The 20,584-nt window shown below is 39.4% G+C and overlaps 1 protein-coding gene across 1 annotated transcript in view; it reads left to right on the forward strand.

The window, feature by feature from the left end:
* Positions 1–20,584, forward strand: part of casz1 (castor zinc finger 1) — a 212,956-nt gene that overhangs the window by 83,869 nt on the left and 108,503 nt on the right. Inside the window, exon 4 of the mRNA XM_086068777.1 lies at positions 13,107–13,155. The gene's annotated coding sequence lies outside the window, so the exon portion shown is untranslated. The remainder of the gene's footprint in view (positions 1–13,106; positions 13,156–20,584) is intronic.

A 20,584-nucleotide genomic window follows, 5' to 3' on the forward strand; every position in this document is an offset into this window, starting at 1 on the left:
CTTTGGGCAACATCTTTTTGGCAGTGCTCCACACTGTGATTGATGTGGTTTCCAGAAGTCCTAAACTGCAGTCCCCGGCCAGTCTTTTTGTCACTGGTAGACCTTCTGTCTCTTTAGCCCCCATTGACTCCTCTTAACCCCCTCCTGATTTTGTCATGTTGGAGCAGCTGCTTTCCATCACCTTGGCACATTTCTGCACGGATGTCCTTTGATTCTTATTATTTTGCCATAAAGTGGACCTTGCTGTGGGGTAAATATGCAAACATACATCACATTACTGAATATCCTTCAGGGTCTCTTCCAAGAAATGTGGAAAAAACAAAGAAGGTCACTGGTTCACTGTTGTAAACATACCTGTACATTAGTGAAGCCAATACAATGATGCACATTCTTTAGCTTATGGACCATAGTAGCCATCCACCCCTCCACCAACCTCAATAATACGTAAAACTGGACCAAAGTTAATCAGGTCAATTGAACCCATTTCTTGCTTTGACCTCTACACATTGTAATTTCAGTGATGGAAGAAGGGGGGAGTAGTGGCTGCAAGATAGTAGTTTCAAGGAGGGCTTTGCAGAGGACAATCAGTGACCCTATATGGGCGCCTTTCCTGCATATACCAGCATGTTAAGGGGGAAACTGATAGGCAGGTGAAATATCTGGCACTTACAGAAAAGAGGCAGCGAGGACAGACAGGGCAGAATGGATATGGATTGAGTCACAAGGCTGACGCGGCCTTCCTAAGGAAATGAATATTCCTTGTAAAGCACACTTGGTGGCACTTAGTTCTAAGGACATAACACAAGAGCAAAGGCAATCTATTCCTCACTTTTAGTTGGCACGCTAACCCCATGATAAATATAAGGTTTCGATGTTTTCTTTCTTAAAAAAATAAAATAAAATAGCATTCAATATTATGGTATAAACTTTGCACTTTTCCTTCCCCTCCATAGTTTTGTAACCAATACTGAATAATGATCTAATTGCAAAATTAATTTGTATAAATAAACTGATAATTTCCACTATAAACCCATGTGAAATACTATCATTGGTCCATTGTGTCTGACACAGAGGTGTTCAGAACAACGATCACAGCTTTATTTGGATCCTTTTTTAAATTTTATGTGGCAGTACAGTATCAAAAACAATCAAAAGGCTTCCAGTGGCATTTGTTGTTCGTTGTACCCAACATGCATTTATTTTGTTCCTGTAGTGCTTGTTCAGTCACAAAGCTTTTAGAGCTGTAGTCTGAGTGAACATTTTTGTATTGGCCTATTGGGCAGTTAGGTTTGGGCCTTCCAAACTCTGCCTGGCAACAAGTGGCCACACAAATGTCATAGGACCAAGAATGAATGTTCAAGAAATCCAACGACTCTAGTTTAAAATACTACTGTAGTTTGTTTGATTGTTGCCCCACCATACAATCATTTGTAGAGTAACAGAGCAAATACTGAATTATGACTCTAACATCTTCTTAAATTAAAACAAACCAAAGTGACTGTCTTAATTGAATTGTGTACGGTAATGTACAACACCGTATGTATCAGCTTTCACCCCACCAGCAGAGGCAAATTATCATGTGGTGGACTTGCACTTTGTATCAGATGAAGGCGGTGCAGTGGAGGCACAACTAAACATGCCCAGGGGGCTGGAGTGAAACCAGCGTCTCATTTTCAGGGGCAAACAAACACATACAGGGAGCAGATATGGCTGTCACATCTCCCTTAGCTCCCCTGTCACCCCTGAGGGCTGTGGGCAGAGGCGAGCTCGGTGCTGTAGTGATGCCACACCAATGTGCATCATGCAAGGACACAGATACTGTACATGACCCGGCATACACAAATGTAGAGTAGACTCCAATGCATGTTGCTAAACTGTTGAAAGTATAGTATGTACCCCAGCCTTCCGGTTCCTCTTGCGGTCCCCAAAGTGACCTCCCAAGGTTGAAAAGAAACACGTGACGTCGCCTTTCTGGACTCCATTTTTGACTCTCCAAGATTGATCAGTGATTGTGCTGGCGCCAAGCAGCTGTGTAGCTTTACAGCAGCCAGGAGGAGGTTTAGTGGTTTTCAATAGTATTTCAGGATATCCTCGCTGCTGCAGTTTTTGGCAGAGTAACAGCTGTGACCAGCATTAGTGTTCAAGCAGGCGGTTCTTAATGTACCCCACTCCTTTGCCTCATTTGTCATATGGCAAGTTATCCACTTGCTTTCTGCATTGGTTGGATTGGTTCAAAGTAATGTGCGAACAGCCGTTTGCAATATGTTTGAGACCATCTTAGCATTTGAATTTAAGGTCAGACATGGTTACATGAGTGCTTGTGACATTCTTCCACAGATGCAAACAGCGTGGAGACACCTTTCTAATTAACAGAAATAAAAATGATTACTCCTTTTTTTCTACCAGTCTCTGGACCAAGGGAAATTAGTTACAAAGCCGTGTTGCTCATAATTTGACAACACTGCCTTGAATTCACTGAGATGTAAAATTAATTCTTGCAGTTGTTTTCAATGGGACCTTCATGTTTGCCTTGCTCATTGTTAGAAATCTGAGAAAAATACAAATGATTGGGCTTGGCTCAGTAACTTCATTGTGCGAGGAAAAGAAAGCCAAACTGGCTGGGGTTCAGTGAGTTTAGGCCTTTTGAGGGTTCATGTGTCAGGATTTATGTATTTAATTACACACACATTCTACTAATGGAAGTGGAGGAAAAAAAGGGAAATGGATAAATAAAAGCCCATCAAGCCAATAAGCTTGTAGTTTCCCTCTTACTGAAAGTTGGCTACTACTGCTGTTTAGCTCCCCTTGAACTGGGCTAATACTTGTCTATTCCGATTAGGATTAGTGTGTGATGCATAGGCTCAGAGACCCAGGGCTGGTAATCTAATAAATCAAGATAAAAAACTCTGAGATTGGTTTACAGAGGTCTGGGATTTACTGTGGCCATCTCCGAGAAAGAGGGATTAACACAGCATTTGGTGCTGTAGCTACACACACCCTTTTCTGTTCCTACAGAGAGGCAGGCCAAGCAGGGAAGGAATAAGACTGACTGGGAGGGGTTGGTGTAGAAAGGCTGGCATAAGCTTTATATTGCCTAACAGACAGCAAATTAGACTCGCGGTGACAAGGTCAGGTTAGTCCTTGTACAGAAGGCTTTGTTCCATAGACAGATTAAAGGTCCTTGACAGTTTCTGCACTTTCAGATCATGTTGAACATATTAGAAGTCAATGCTGAATGAAGTCCTGTTGCCACAAAGATGTGGCATGAATGTAGAGACAGCGACACTGCACTGTCCTTTGCCTATTACTTGTGAAAGGCAGGTTGAGCGGGTAACGCACTCTCTAGCAAGCCATCTACACCTTGCAGTTCTCCAGCCTGATAAGTAAGGGCCGTTTAAAACTAAAGTGCTCGGTGATGGGTGTGGACATTTTCAAAATGGAAACAAATTAGAAAGAATTGATCTTACAGTACACATTTTAAAATCACTTTATCACTTTAAAATCACTCAACTGCTTCTCTGTGGAAATGTAAACTACAAATGCCGTAACATAGGGATGTAAAATTGTGAGTCCTATGTGTCAAGATAAAGAAGTTCGGATGCGCGATTGTCTGAACATGATTGGATGAACCAATTTTTTTTTTGGGGGGGGGGGGGGGGTATATACACTAATGACAGCACGGAGCGTGAGTAAGTGATCTTGAGTTTGAAAATGCACAACAATTATAACTTTTTGGCACACGGATGTACACAGTAAATTGACTAAAAATAAATACTGTATCAATGACTTGATCGATTAATCGATATTGACTCGACACCTAAACATCAACTACAAAAAAATAAAGTTGTTTAACCCGTAGTTAAAAGTGGAAACATTAAAGTGATGGTCGTAGTCAGACAGTGATTATAAGAATAACTGCAGATACATTCTAGGTCTCAAGGATACATATTCACTAACTCGTCCAAATCAGAAATAAAATGGATAATTTGAAGACCCTATGAAGTAAAAATAAATAAATATGCCTTGTAAATTTGACACATTACAGAATAGAGTGTTGTTAATAACCCTGACAAATTTGAATGGTTAAAAAAGTACAGGATTGTATATTAGATGGGTGAGTTGTTTCTGCACTCAAATGTTGTGGGCGTGACCACTGAATTCGCAGAAACCATTCCCTGCTTTGTTAACTGTCAGTTAAATACCACTACTGTGAATAGCTGTGTACACATGCCTTATGAAAACAGTGAAACTATGTCAAACAATAGTGCACCTTCAAAAATGTAGTATGTGACAGCAGATCACATCACTTTCAAAAATTTAGCCAAAACTTGATTTGAAATATAAATTGAAAACAAAGAGCACCAACTATAAAATTAAACTCTGGAATACTGTTTTTAATCTGAAATGACACACACACTAAAAATACAATATTGATTAAATATGTTAACATTGAAAGGATGGATTGATGAAAAATATGTCTTGTTTTTGACATGATGTTTATATTAACTGTATCTGGTATCACACAGTTGTATAGTACATATTACATGAGATGAAAAAGATATATTTCAAGAACTTGTGCTATCTGGTGCTCTTTTTTAGACAATCTTTTTCTGTGAAACGAGACCAAAACAATGACTTCCTCTCCATTCTGGTGACAGAATTTTCACATCAGGAAAATCCTAGCATCACATCCAGCTTGTGCAGGAGGGCCCTTTGGTTTCCTTCTGAGGGAACTCTTAGTAATATCAGCGGCCAATTAGCAAGCAAACGAGAGCGAAATAGAGAAGCCAATTACTTCTGCGAGTTAGCTGAAGGCCATTTTAAACTGTGTGCCCATGACATAATAATGTTTATGGTAAATATTATAGTTGGAGACAGTGAGTGCATGGCGTGAGAGGCGAGGGAGGAAAAAAATGCATCAATCTCAGATCGAGAATAATTTATTAAGATCTGAGATGTGGCAATTACGTGGAAAGGACCAAAAAGAAAAAAAGAAGAAGCCAACTCTCCAGGAAGCGCATACATGATTGCAATCTTGATTAAATCCCCCTGGATCTAATGAGTTGATTTTCTGCTGTTAATATTGCATTGGCTGATGATGGATTCGTTAAGATAATGGAACGAAGCTAAAATATAAATGACTCCCTGTCAAGGAGCAGATTTTCGTCATTTTCCGTCTGACACCTCTGCCGTGGGGATTTGGTGAGGCCTTTTTGTGTTTAGAACCATAAGTATCTGGAATACTAATTGCTCATGTGCGGCAGCTTCTAATACCTCACCCCCTCTCTGCACCCCAACCCCTCCTATCATCTTGGTAAATATGTCTACTACTCACTCCTCAATGCAGAAACAAAGGGACCTGAGTCACCCTTTTCTTTAATGTTGGCTACAGTATTATTTTAGTTCTACTTTTGACATTAAATGAGTTGTTAAGATTCCTTATTTTGCATTACACAGCAAATCCATTCGCCCCGTTCTGACATCATTGTTAGTGTTTGTATTAGTTAGACAGATTACGCAACGCATTCAACTTAATTGTATTCATACTTTATAGTACATTTTCTCTCATGGAAGCTATGTCATTTTACATTTTATTGTTAAATCACTGTGGCCGTTTGCCTCCACGTCACACTTAGGTTTACTTGCAGTCAATATTCGGACTGAGGTCAAAATTCCGGCTTCTGAAACATTCGAGATGACCCGTTTACATGCGTGAGCGGACAGTTACTCCCTTATGCATGGTCAGTGTGCTCAATTGGAATACCCGGTTAGAAAGCGTGGAGCTTGGACAACGTCATTATGCAAATTGACATCTTATCTGCTTTTAACTTGCTACAGCCAATAAAATACATTATATTTATGTCACCATGCTTAATAAAATGGTTGGTTTCTTCTTGAGTATTTCTGATGGGCAGCACACCAAAAGCATGGGCTTGCCGTAGAGACAGAAAATGACGTGAAAACACTGTGGAGAAATCAATGTATTTAAGTGAGGCACATTTAGCAAGTGGGACGGCGCCACACATACAAGTAGTTCCTGTACTCCAAATACCAAGATGCTTTGCGAATAGAATACAAACCAATGCCCAGTTCAATCACAGTATTCCAAATGCGTTTGTATAACCAATCCGTCCGGGTTGGAAAAGGGGTGGGGTCTTATTCAGGTTTTTTAAAAACCTCAATAAGAACATATTCAGATTTTTATATGTGTTTACATGGCTTTTAAAAACTCAAATATTTGGGTTTTAAAAGGGTTGTTGACTGCATGTAAATGTATTCACAGTTACTGTCTTGTGGAGACTCACATGATCTCCAAATTGGAAATCGTTTTTGGGGGGGAAGCTGGTAAAATGGTCTTTGCATAACCCTAACCAACCAACCAACCAAATCATAAACGTCCTTTGTTACATTCAGCAGGCATTGTCTGTATGGTCACACCATTTGAATCTCTGTATGAAATATAAAGACACAATTGAGATGAGCAAATTTGAGCACCGATTATATATTTTAAGCACAGTTTGTGTATAGGAATTGATGTTGCATGTTAATTTGACATAACCTTCCTACATAATCCCAAACTTTGGTCGTCATTCTCTTAATCACCATTGTTGTCAAGTTTCACGCTTGGCCTGACCTCTCATTGGTCACAATGATGATATTTTCCTATTTCTGTGCCCTATTACCAGGGAACCTGTTTGATTGGGCCATCTGCTATGGCCCTTTCTTGTGTGTGTCACTTTTTGTGTCCTTTAACATGGTTTTACTAGAAAGTCTTTTTTAATCAATCAAAAAGCAGGCAGAAAATAGGCTTTGTTATGGTCAGGCTTGGGGTCGTGTGATGCCTGCTGACAGCTCTTCAAAAGGGATAAAAAGGAATATTTTTCGAGGAAAACAGGGGTTTCCATGGCACCGGCACTTGTTGCACATGGATCACCATTCTTTAGTTCTGCATGAGATTGAGGTTTCAAAAGGCTGGACAACAAAAATTAGGCGAGCTCGGGCCAGCGGGACTGTGGCGATAGCTGCCCCCTAAGCCCCCGGCTCTGTCCTCTCCTTGGGGACCAGAGAATAGAAGCCAGAAGTGACAGCTCAAAAAGGGGCCTACTAGGTGCTGTCAAATATGCATGAGTAAATGGTCAGTTTCCCTTTCTGCTGCACTCCAAATGCTGACCGGCGGATGCATTGTTGTGGATCATATTTCATGTAATTAGAGGGGCTTTCATTAAGAAAGAGTCATCCATTTGAAAATCTATTTAGGAAGCAAACTAGAAACCAGAAAAAAACCCTGTTACATTTAGCCTACAGTGGCAGAACAGTGCTATTTCTCTATTATTTGGTGGGATATAGTCCAAACAAAACTATCATAAATTAATTCCAGCGAACTTTGCTGAAATAGATTTATTTAAGTTGTATAGGGATGATGTGGACAAGTTGGTGATCACACTAAGCCCACTCTCATATACATCATAAGTAATATGTGATGTAACTTCACGAGAGCTCAGTTATTGGGTTATTACTATCCTTTATGTTGGAAAAAAATATATTTTTCTATTAAGCCAAAGTAAGCCCTCTTTCCCCTTTTTTCCCGCCATGGTTGTTGAGATAAGCATACCAAACAAGCGAAAGTACAATTTTTAGAACGTGGCGAGAAGTAGGGGTGCACATAAGCGGTGTGCCGGTGCGCATGAGCACTGCAAATTGAATATTGTGCTCCAGTTAAGTCTGTCATCATGCTTTTGTGCATTAGAATAATGCAGCTCAGTTAGGCAACTTGACTGAGGTCAAGTCAGCTGCTACAACAATTGCTTCTGAGGGCTACCTTCAAAATAAAAGCTCATAAAGGCAATGATATAAAAGTACAGTCTTAAATGTTGCACTTTTATTTTGAAGTTGATCCTCGTGGCGCGTTGCATATCCTAAGAATAACCAACCGTTGAGGCGTCTGGCTTGACTAGGCTGGCTCCGGCGCTAACGACTAGGTTTGCTGCGAGTCTGTGGCCAAACGTGGTAGGCAAGCCGGTTATCTCCGTGCTGCTGTGCTGTAGTTCCGATGGTCCGTCAAAATACGTCCTTGCGTGCTGCCCTAGAGAAGTTAACTAGCTGATCACAGAGTCCCATATTGCAAGTCAAAGGTGGGCAATTTTTCGCATCGGCCACGCAACTCAATTGTGTTATATATGAATTTATAAAACTGGAATTCATATTGTTTTATTAAGCTGCCATTGTGTAGCCCTGGCATAACATGTTGTTGTAATTAGGGAATAAAAAGTGAAAATAGTTTATTATTGAAATGACATATCTACACATATTAATAATAAACCTTGCCCAGATGTACCGTAAGTCTAAGTTCATCCATTGGGTGTGTGTGGGGGGGGGGGGGGGGGGGGAGCATTTGAACATCAACCTCTGGTGCCTATTTGAAGACCACACCAACATTTTTATGTGACTATCCGCCCCAAAAAACTTGACCTTGAATTGCTTCCAAAATAAACGTGTGCACACGTGAATGGTGAATTCAAAGCACAAGGCCTATTTGCTGTTGTCTTACATTTATGTAAAATAAAATGTGTTAAATGTCACGAGGTGTTTCAACTCCTTTCAGTTACCTGAGAATAATTACCTTTGTACTCCACCTTGAATTCCTATACAATTACATATTCGTGTCTCTTTGAGAAATGACATTGGGAGGGCAAGGTTTTTTTTTGCATGTCAGGATTCCTTAAAGCAATTTGCAAACATTTCCATAGCATCATCACCGCCACCTTCATTAACAAACAAGGTTACCAACATGCTGTCAACACTCGTGCAATCAGCAGATTGTGTTTCAGTGTCGGTCTTCAGTCAGTCAGTCAGTCAGTCTTCAGTATATTTACACTTGAAATGGAGCATTAAAAGTAATCAAGGTTGCAAAATGATTGTTCTACATTTAAGAACGTGCAAGTGTAAAGAAGTCCTTGCATATTCATCTTATGATTTGATTTAAGCATGAACTGTTTCCAACTACGGGTATAGTTGAAGTGTGACTACATACCACAAGGACTTCTATGTGCATTTTATTATTATTATTATTACTATTTTGTTCTTCAAGGTTCCCAACGATGTTCTGTCAGTCTGTTTAAAAGGTTAATGCAGCTGGGATATGTTCCTTGATAGGATTTTATCATTCTAGGCATGCTCTGTTTCCTGATGAATATATTAAAATTATTACTGTGCAAACAGAGTTTCTAATTACTGACCTGCTTGCCATTGTACTCTGCGTTCTGTATGCCCCCCAATGCCCCCTCCTCTCCATGCCTTGTTTATTTATCTGCACCAGTGAATACAGAATAGTCAATGCAATGTCATTTCCATCCACATGAAAATGATTTTGAAAATGCCAATCTTGCCTATTATACATTGTAATTACTTGTCCGCTTTTTGATGTTATCATATATTCAGTCCTTGCTGAGGCTAAACATCTTGTCAGCTGATGAAATAGCATTTGGAACAAAAATACCCCATTTGGCAAAAGAAAGTGTTTTTTCCGTCTGTACAAAGCCAGACGTGTAGTGAAGAATTCATCCATTGTGAGAGAAATTGAGATTCACAGCAAAGTGTAATGTTAGATGACAGTGTACTCATTGGATGAAATTGGTTATAAGAATAAACTCTAAGTAATAAAAATCCTTGAGATTATTATGGAATGTGTTTTTCACCGTAATGTACATTCACCCCACATACGGCACCACCTTAATGCATTCTTACGTTATGATTGAACTGAGTTTACAGGCCTGTCACCTCAGCAGGTTTTTCAACTTACTTTGCCAACAAATTTCATTTTGATCAGCCTAGCCTTGCCATCGTTATGCAACGGTTCCTCACGAATAGTTGAAGACTTTGTAGGAGTTGGGTTGGGAAAGTGTCGTGAGTGTTTGCACCATGCAAAAGGGCAACCTTGTTGTTTACTTGTCTGCCTGCAATGTTGCACAGGGGGTTGATCAGGGGAGTTGATAGGAGCTGCAATTTAAAAAGAGGACACTTCAGCTCAGAACAAAAACAATTAAAGGAAAATGAAAGACGTCCCCCAAGGGTTAAAAATAGAAAATTATCAACGTGCATCCATGAATCCACTACGTCCCACACCACCAAGCCCCCCTCCGTTCACCCCATCTTTCCCCTCCCAGAAACTTACTGGGCCTGCATTGTTATGTATGATCAGATCTGCCAGTTCTTCCTCTAAGCTCCTTGTCACATTTTGACTTAATGAAGTGCAACTTAGAAGGGAATTGGGTTCATCATGCTAGTCGCACGATGCTCCCTTGTTGTAGCAAACAGGAGCGGCATGGGACCGAAGCGCTACAGCGCGAGTCGTTATCATTCCGGTCAGTCTGTTTAACACAAAATTAAACAAAGAACTAATTAGTGCCTCATGAATTAATAACTGCACTGTTGCTGAGAAGAAGTTAGGTTGCTGAGGGGAGATATAAAATAAGTAGGAAGATCAGGTTAGAATTATTATTACTTTTTCGGGGATGCATGGGCTCTCAAGGTTAGGAAACTTTTGAGAGGATTTAAAAGTGACTCAACCAGCACGGATGAAGTCAGTGTTTGTCCTCGTGTTACATTTCGTCAGGGTTAATGGGTGTCATAAATGACGAATGTACTTGTACTTTTCTGCAAATATGAGAGACAAGCACATATTTAAATAAATTAAACATTACTTACATTCCATGGCTGAAACTGAGCTGAGCTGAAACTGACTGAGAAAACAACCTAAAAAAAGTGATTGAAAGTTAGTTATTGAAGATAAAGCTGCTGAGGTTAGGAATGACATTGGAGCAACCATATGTACTTACTTATGTGACCTTCAAACTACATCCAAGAATGGTCATCTACAATGAATACAGTGCATTATTTCACAAACTTTTCCATCAAAATAAAACATACACTTTGTTGACGTTCTCTGCGTGGGTTAATCAATTGTGACAGAAAGTTAATGATTTTTTTTCTTCATTTGTATAAGTTTTTGTTTTGCAAGCTTGCCGACCTTAAGAAGGAGGAAAAAAATACACATTTTAGCCATCTGTAGCCTTGGAATGCTAATCTTAAGATAACATTTTACCACAAAGGAACACACTTTTCTTGATTGTGTTTGCTCCACTACATCACCTGCAAGGGGGATTCTTGCAGTTTATAAACATATTTTGCACGCGCCAATCTCCTGCACGGACGCCAGCGAATCGCTTTCTGCTTCTGCAAAACTCCACGTGTGCGCACAGATAGACTGCACGTAGCCCCTTCTGACCCGCATTTTTTCGCTGGGCTGATTTTGACTCTTTTCCCACATAAGAACATGGAAATGTTTTTGGGGTGTTATCTCATGTTTTTAGTTGTTATAGTGGACGCCAGGATAATATGGCTGTAATGTGTTATAAACTTATATGCTTATATGTAACATTTTTAACATCAACATCATGCAAATCAACTTGTGATTGTGATTGGTTATGTAAGATCCAATCATGAACCAGAAGTGTTGACATCATCCAAATTATGCGTTTTATTGGTTTAGCCATGCATATGTCGTGTCCACTGGGTATGGGTCTGAAGGGGTTAAAAGACTGCACGAAAATAGGGCCTAGTGTGTGTCCATCTTAAATCATAGAAACATTTAATACCTTTCAAATTCTGCAAACAAAACATGCAAGTAAGACTACAATATCACATCAAAAACACACATCTGCCTGACCAGCACGGTCTGTTTTACAACCGCAAACAATTTTACTGCTTGGGAAATAATGTGCGGTAGACCATGGGTTCACAAAAGATCCTGGCTACAAACTAAATGTTAGAACAAATATATGCTTAAGTCCACAATGGGTTTGAATGCTCAGTTGCACTTTTTCTCACAGAACATAAATGTCTTCAACTCCATGTGTCATGTACTTCAGGTGACTTTGTTTTTGCTTTAAATAGAAAGAAACTGAAACCTGAGTTATATTGCTGTTAGGAAGCCTAATACTGTTGAAAAAAAGAAAAAGAAAATAATAGCTAAACATGAAAAAAAAATTTTTTTTTTTTCCAATCTCACCACAGTTCAGTTTGGTCAAATATACCATATGTGGAAGGAGCTGCGATACGGGCTGGTCACATTGCAGGTCATATGGCGGAAAGCTCCCACTTGGAGTGGTCTGCTAATACACACATTATGACGCATAGGCTTTGTGCTATTCTTAAGAATAAAGAGGCAAAAAAGGGTTTATAGTTTTCTTCTTTTCGCTCAACCCATTAAAGCAATGTAAGCATAAACTTGGTTCTGGGGCTGCATTTTCATTCATTTTAATGGAAAAAATTGCTTTAGTACATCAACTGAGGTTGTCAGAAACCGTTGCCATTTTAATGTGATCATTGGTGCATCCTGTGATTGGTTGGCCAGTCATTATTCACGGTTGCATTGCTTTGTTTTTGTGTGTCAAAAATCCATCTGCAATATGTGTCATTTGACTGATTTGTATGCAGATGGATCTGCTCATTTGATTTTCTCAAGGCATCCTGTCCGTAGTGACCGTCAATTTTTGGATTAAGGTTGTATAACGGCACACCTCAAAATTCACTATTGGTGTTTGGAAAAACATTTGGCCAAATGTTGATTAGGCATCCTTGCTTTCATCACATGTAAATGGCCTACGCCCCCGGATCGGTCGCCAGGCATGAAGTTCACGGACCACATTTTGAGAAAGACTTTTACAGGAATGTACCATCACTGACATTACTGTGTTGAATGCAATGCATGTTAACAGTTAATGTATACTTAAGTAAAAATAATAATTCATATCCTGGTCTAAGTTTGATTTCAAGTGAATTTGTATGTGTTGAATGTGTGTCTTCTGACGGAATTGTTTCTTGACGCTATGTTGTGTTCCTGGCACAAATTTGTATTTTTACTCCTTCTGTGACATATGTGCACTTTCATACTGTTTATAAAAGTCACGTGAGCGACAAGTCATGAGGAGTACAGATTGTTGTCGTTGGGTGCATATAGACAACATGACCTGTTTTCATTTATCCAGTATGTGTTGCAATAATGTGCGTCTATGTTTTTTATGCTTCTCCTTCACTCTCCGTTCCAGATGAAGTGAGCTTCCTGAACGGAGTGACTCTCCAGGAAGAGAAAACGAGGTAAGACAAATCCCCAACATGACTGATGACTGTCCCCACCATCTCCCCTGTTCATATCTACAACAATATCAGGCATCTTCATTAATCCCCATGGATCAATGTGTCTGGGGGTTGTAAAAATTGACAAATGACTTATTAGAATCCCACCGTTTTATTTTCCAACTGATTAACTCACAGCAATGTCGTACACTACGCTGGCACACTGATGTATCTGTTTTCCAAAGAGGGCCCCTCTCGCTCACTCCCTTTCTTGTCATGTGATGAGGTATGTAACACTGTGTAAAATACATGCCAGACAGTGTATTGGCTCCCTGCTACAAGAACAATATGCCGCTTTTGACATACAACAACTGCGCTTTTATGAGTTCCTTGACATGAACAGCTGGAGAGATTTGCTTTTTCGTTGTGTTGCACAGATATTATTATGAAGGCACTGTTTTATGGAACAACAGGTCCATTTACTTTGTGCATTGTGTTGTTATCTAATTGTTGTGTTAATTTCAGACTGATGTTCCGTGATACTTGGTTTATGTCTGGAAATTGTCACAGCAACATCCCTCATTGTCATCTTGACAAAATAATGTAATTTTTTTTTTTTTTGCGGTATGGCATTTATTACTGGAGCAGACATTAGACACAGACATCTAAGTACAGATGACATCCAGCAAATTAACAAGAGGATAAAACCTTTTGTTGCTGATATAAAAATAAAAAAAAATCCGCCTCTGTACAATTTGACTCTCCAGAGGACACTAATGACTTGTGACTTAAAGAAACTGGGTTGCTTTTTTTCTCCTTCCTCCTCCTCCTCCTCTTCCCTGAGATGAAACCTTGTGTGCTAATGATGTTAGCTGGTATGAGCACAATGCTGATGTGGGAGTCTGTCATGAGGATGCAGACAACAACCCCTGCCCCTGGCCTCTTAGTCAAGAGGGATCTCAACATTCAGTAGTGACACCGTGGGCTGCCACATGTCAAACTCGGAGACCCCGGCTACCACTGAGGGCTGGCATGATCGTGAATTGAGGCGGAGGGCTACGCCGCACTCTTTTGTGTCTGATGGTGTCACTGGCACACTGGAGAGGAGACGTCAATTGAAAAATGTGGCACTAAGCGAAGATTATTTTCATTTCTTTCTATACTCTTAAGTGTTGATGTTCTGATGTTCCATGCACAGCTCCACGCCTGAGCAAGTTGCTTTCCAAGTACAGTATGACTGTCAAACTGTGTATAGCATCCAAACGCTTCCCTGGTGTGTAACCACATAGCAGCAACATCGTTAGTTTAATTGGCTTCTGATAAATGTTAATGCAACTTATAAATACGGGCTGGCTTTAGCGCGGTGTTGGCGTGACATCCCCTCCACTGCTTCTGGCTCTCGAAGACGTACCGTAGGCCCAGGGAACACTCCTGGACCAGCACTCAGTCGCTCTCTTAGACAGTGGGAAGAAAATTAAACTGCCAAATTTGTTTTCATTGGTCCCAGGGACGATCTCAGGGGACGTTTGGGCTTTTAATTGAGCTCACTGAACAGAAATGTATAGGGCTGCTTACCAACAGTGACGTCTCCCCTTTCCTTCTCGTTAGGCTCGAGCACATTGTTTGTTCAGGAAAAGGACGATTTGCCAAACATTAGTACCCACTTTGTAGCAGGCACTTTCTCTGCTTGTGTTCCTATGTTGAAAAAAAAAAACAATGCAGACTTGACCGTTATCGATTTTGTAAACAGACACATTTTCTATAATGTTACGCTTTTTTGTCTTGCTTTCTGTGTGTTCTTGAATAAACATTGAGTTCATTCAGTTGCTAGTCTAGATAAATACCCACTTTTTTACAAAAGGAAACCTATTAAGCATAATCAGGATGGGATAATAAAGTCAACCTTAGCATTACCCCCACTTTTCTGTTGCAGTTTTTGTCCTTTAAATTTTTTCCACTGTGTCAAAACAAGTAAAGGCTACATGGATACGGCAGTCCTGTGTAAATATTTATGATGTAACATCTCCATGTGAATAGACTTTCCTCTGAATCCATCCATCATTACGGGCATATCGTGAAAGACCACCTCCTGGTCCTATGGAGCTGAGACAGGAGTGGCGTGTCCCCCTCTCTCAAAGTATTTGTTTTTCTTTGGGCTGGGGGCAGCCCAGCTGTGAGGGCATTTCATGTGTCAGGCTTGCGCTTTTTATTCAACAGCAACTTCAAAGTCCATTTTGCGCCATTGTTTCTTTGACTGCTCTCCTGGACCTAAAAAATCTCCAAACAGGGAAATTTGATGTAGGTCAAGTTCCAGCAGCCCATGAAAAAGTAACATTTTTAAAGTCAAAACATTTAAGTCATGGTTACCAGCTTATCTTTTGTTCCATCAGGCCCTGTGCTTTTTTAAAATACATTTCACACTGGAGAGCTGATTAATTCAGTCCATAAACAAAAGGTTGAAGAATTTAAGCTTGTACTACCGCTTTGCATTTTTACATTTGTATCAATGCACAAGTCAAGAAATGAGTTCCAAAACTTTAGCCTGGGAAGACACACCCACTTAATTGAACGAAAAGAAAGTGGGTCTGTACAGGCTTCCATTGACCACTTTTCACCCCAGTTCAAAACGAACCATGCGATCAGATTTGTTTATTTGCTGTGATAATCTTCATGATCAACGTCACTCTTCGGCGCCGAAAGTCCATCCTCTTAGCAAACAAAATGAGATGGTAGTTTATTTCATTGAGCATCAAACTCTGTTTTAAATGACGAGAAACACATAGTCATTAAAACCTAAGCAGCTGACTGCACTGGAAGCATTTATTTCAAAAGAAAGCGTGTTGGGCCAAAAACTTGTACCCCTGAAATAGTCACTTTTTAGGACACCCCAAAATTGCATGTTTGTTCAACCATTAACATTGCATCATCAACGAGAGCAAGCCATTGGCTAATAATTTGTAAAAATGACACCCACACGTGTGGACTAACCAAAAGTATAATTTTTTTTTAAATGTTAAATTTGCCAAATATACTAGGTTGGACAGTAAGGAGGGAGAAACTGATCAATACAGGTTGGCAAGGCAAAAAGACAGAGATGGGAAGGACGTGCAGCAGGTTAGGGTAATAAAGGATAGGGATGGAAGTGTGTTGACAGATGCCAGTAGTGTGATGGGAAGATGGAAAGTGTACTTTGAAGAGTTGATGAATGAGGAAAATTAGAGAGAATGAAGAATAGAAGAGGTGGCTGTTGTGGACCAGAAGTAGCAAAGATTAGTAAGGATGAAGTGTTAAGGGCATTGAAGTGGATGAAGAGTGGAAAGGCACTCGGTCCTGATGATATACCTGTAGAGGTATGGAAGTGTCTAGGAGAGGTAGCAGTAGAATTTCTGACTGGGTTGTTCAACAGGATTTTAGATAGTAAGAAATTGCCTGAGGAATGGAAGAGAAGTGTGCTGGCGCCCATTTTTAAGAACGAGGGAGATGTGCAGAGTTGTGGCAGCTACAGAGGAATAAAGATGATGAGCCACACAATGAAGCTATGGGAAAGAGTAGATGAAGCTAGACTGAGGGCAAAGGTGAACATTTGTGAGCAGCAGTATGATTTCATGCCATAAAAAGAGTACCACAGATGCAGTATTTGCTTTGAGGATGTTGATAGAGAAGTATAGAAAAGGTCAGAAGGAACTGCATTGTGTCTTTGTAGATCTGGAGAAAGCTTTCTGACAGTGTGCCCAGAGAGGAACTGTGTGGACTGGATGACAGACGAGGTTAGACAGGAATCTCCATGGACTATGATTTTTGCTGATGACATTGTGATCTGTAATGAGAGCAGGGAACAGGTGGAGGAGAAGCTAGAGCCGTGGAGGTTTGCCCTGGAAAGAAGGGGATGAATGAAGGTTAGCTATAGCAAGACGGAGCATCTGTGTGTGTGGTTCATTCTGTTTGTTTGTTCAGGTTTACCCCACTTCAGAAATGCATCTGATGGCAATTGTGACCAGACTCATTTTCTGGTTACAGCGATGATTTCCAGGCTACCAAATTTTACCAAATGTTTAGCAATATTTTACTTGCAAACGTCGGCAGTTATGCACTTAATAATGAATTCAGATTAGGGCTGAACGATTAATTGCATTTGCAATTAAATCGCGGTTTGACAAAACACGATTACTCCGAACGCGCTTAGTTTACCGAAACAAAAGTCTGTGTTGCCTTCATGGCCTGTCCAGACTATGGGAAACTACCTAACCTGCGACTCACCTACAATGATTTCTACAGAATGCTAGTGATTTTTGGAATCAAATCGTAAAATGTTACGTCATATAAGCAAGTATAATTTTACTTTGCCTACACTTTAGCATGAGTTTACTGACTGGTGATCGCTAATTTTTATTTTTTAAATATGTATTGAATTTATTTATTGATAAATACAGTGTTTAAAGCAACGCTAAGGAACTTTCAGTTTACGTTGATTATGGACAAAAGCGGTATTGTTATGTCTGAAGGAAGACCACATTTCCTATGAGGACAAGCGCATTGCGAGTGAAATCCGGGCCAATGTTGATCCTTGACTGTCCTTTCATCCGGAGTAGCTTTTGACATATGCCATAAAGCAGTCAGCACATTTGTAGTTTTTTGTGTGGCAGTGTTCCTACCATCCTCCTCAAAGTTGCTTAGTGCCAGTAAAAATGATACAGACTCCCTCGGGCCATGGCAAAGGTACCATTCAACTAGTTTTAAGTCGATGTTTCATCAGAAGAGTTATGAAAATATTTTATTAAAGTTGAAATGTTCCTTAGCTCTACTTTGAAAAGTGCAGTGTTTACATGTCATGTTTCATGCAACATGCAAAGTTGGATATGTTGAAGTGGTACATTTTAACTGTAACTGTAATTGTAGAAAAAAAACTGTTATTAAGGCTTAATTTGCCTTTATCTTAAGATCCTGTCATCTATAATAGATCTGATATTGTTTTTTATAATAAACTTTTTGTTGGGCAAAAAAATTATTGAAAATGACTTTGAAAAAAAAAATCGGATATGATAATGTAATCGCAATTTTGGGAAAAAAATTGCAATTAGATTATTTTCCATAAACGTTCAACCCTAATCCCGATCCAACATCCACTTAGGTCCAGAAGTATTGGAACAATGAATTAATGATTTTTTGAGTTTCCTCTATACATACCCACAATGGATTTGAATTAAAATAGCGAATATATGATTGAAGTGTTGACTTTCAGCTTTCACATAGACGTTTCACAAAAAATATGCCTTGCATTGCAGCCATTTTATGCACAGTACCCCCACTTTCGTTTACTCAAATTTAAGTGGAGTTTTCACTCATGTTGCTACAAAGTGTAATTGATTGTACAAATTGTGTACATTCATTGTGGTGATGTATGAAAGGAAAATTTAAAAATAAATACAATCAATAGTCAAATACTTCTGGGCTTAACTAGTATCAATAAATTTGAGCACTGACAAAGTTGTCTTGATTCCTTTATTGTTGTGCATGATTATTTAAAAACATAACACTACTTATACTACTACTTATACTCTTGTGTATGAATGAGACGTACGGCTTGAAGCACAGATCAAGGCAGTTTAAAATATGTCTTTTGTAGTAAAATAATGGATTTAGCCTTGCCTTATTGTTCCAACCTTGGCCGCATATGTGAGTGCTAAGATGGATTTATCAGGTTGTGTGTTTGCAGAAGTAGGTAAGTCTACTGCCTTACCTAAGTGGATTACAAGGTTTTAGGCTTTTCTCCTTGCACAATATATTGGCGGAAAATCAGCATTGCAGACGTTGGCTCAATATCACTACATGGCCTATCATAATAATATTATCAGCTATGAGGGTTGTTGAAATGTGAATGAATGCATCACCATTTTGACATGCCTCAAAAGATAATGTGGATTACAACAACGGTTGTAAAATGTTAATGCAACTGTTCAGGTTTGTCCATTAATCTGCACTGATGAGGCTCTTTTGTGTTGTTAGCAGTATACAATATCTAAATAACAAAGGCAACTTTCACATACACAATAATTATGTTGTTAATACTCAGCCCATGCAAGCCACATGGGAGAGCTGAGATACAACTTGACTCGGAATGGGCAAAAGTTCATGATGCATGATGAACATTAGACTCGGGAGCAGATATCAGATGGCTTCAAACAAAACTGTTGATCCTGCCTTGTTCACTAACAACTGGTGTAATGCTGAATGACACAATTCGCTGTGTAATTGCTTTTTTTTATTTTTTTTATAATCTTGTGTTTCATTAAGTCGCCTTCAGATGATACATGGTAAATAAATGCCATTTTCCCATCATTTCAAGTGGCTCTTTTCTCTCGATGCAGCCATTCAAGCTTTCAATACCTTTTCTCCCCCTCTCTTCTCCTGTCTCTTTTTTCCACGAGCAGGAGGGTTTTACTTTACTCCTTTGTCATCCTAATTGATTGCATTAACCTTTTGAGTATTGAATTTCCTGTGCATCACGCCGAGCACAATGTGGAATATTATCATAATCCTTCCAAGTAATGGACACAGGGCAATCAACAATGCTTTAGGAAAGTACATCTTTGAAAGATGGAGCATCATATTATTTTCAGGTCCAAAGATGTGCATTGGCTAGGAGTGTTGGGCTTTAAGAAACTTGGTCAAATTAACTATGACCTTTTTGTCCATCTATCAAATAAGAGATGTACTCCTTTTTTTACTGGTTGTGATGAAATGTGTCTTGACAGAAGTTACTCAATTGTGTAAAAGAAAAGCACATGTATAGCATCCTCAGTGATTTTATAATTTATTGCCAAATTACTTTAAAATAAGCATGCAGATAATTGAACTCTACACACTCGTACATTTTAAACTGATAAATGAATGTCTGGTGAAGAGCTACTTCAGCTACAAATATTTAAAAGTACTGTATATCCCTGGGCTCTCCAATTTCTATCATACTAAATGTGGTAATGCACTCCAAATTTGAGAGCTGAACGATACAGCAAGTCTTTGAACAATGCTTGACAGACAATACATGTGACATCTATTTTTGTTAGTTCGTTTGCATTTAAGCATATTGTATTTGCCCCACACAATACAAAAAACAACTACCAATATCACTGGGAAACCTTTTGCTGGCAGCATTTTTAGCCAGTTTTTGTATATTTACAACTGAAAGAAATGTATGCTGTACTGTCTGCTGTCCACTTCAGAAGCCCATATGTTGCTATGGATTCCATAAAGTACCTAGATGTACGTTGGTAATTTACACATACTATGTAAACACTAGCCTTTAACGCATTAAAGTAATTGATTGTTGAAAAAACTGACAAAAACCATTATCGTTTCCTTGGCAACGGCCAGTATTATCTGAGTTGCTTTGATGAATTGAGGCACGATAGCCTGTAATTCATATCAGCTCTATTATTTTTTCACTGCAAAG

The sequence above is a fragment of the Leptonotus elevatus genome, chromosome 2 (assembly GCF_054856555.1).
Source record: "Leptonotus elevatus isolate MCC_2025b chromosome 2, RoL_Lele_1.0, whole genome shotgun sequence".
In the NCBI taxonomy this organism is placed as follows: Eukaryota; Metazoa; Chordata; class Actinopteri; order Syngnathiformes; family Syngnathidae; genus Leptonotus; species Leptonotus elevatus.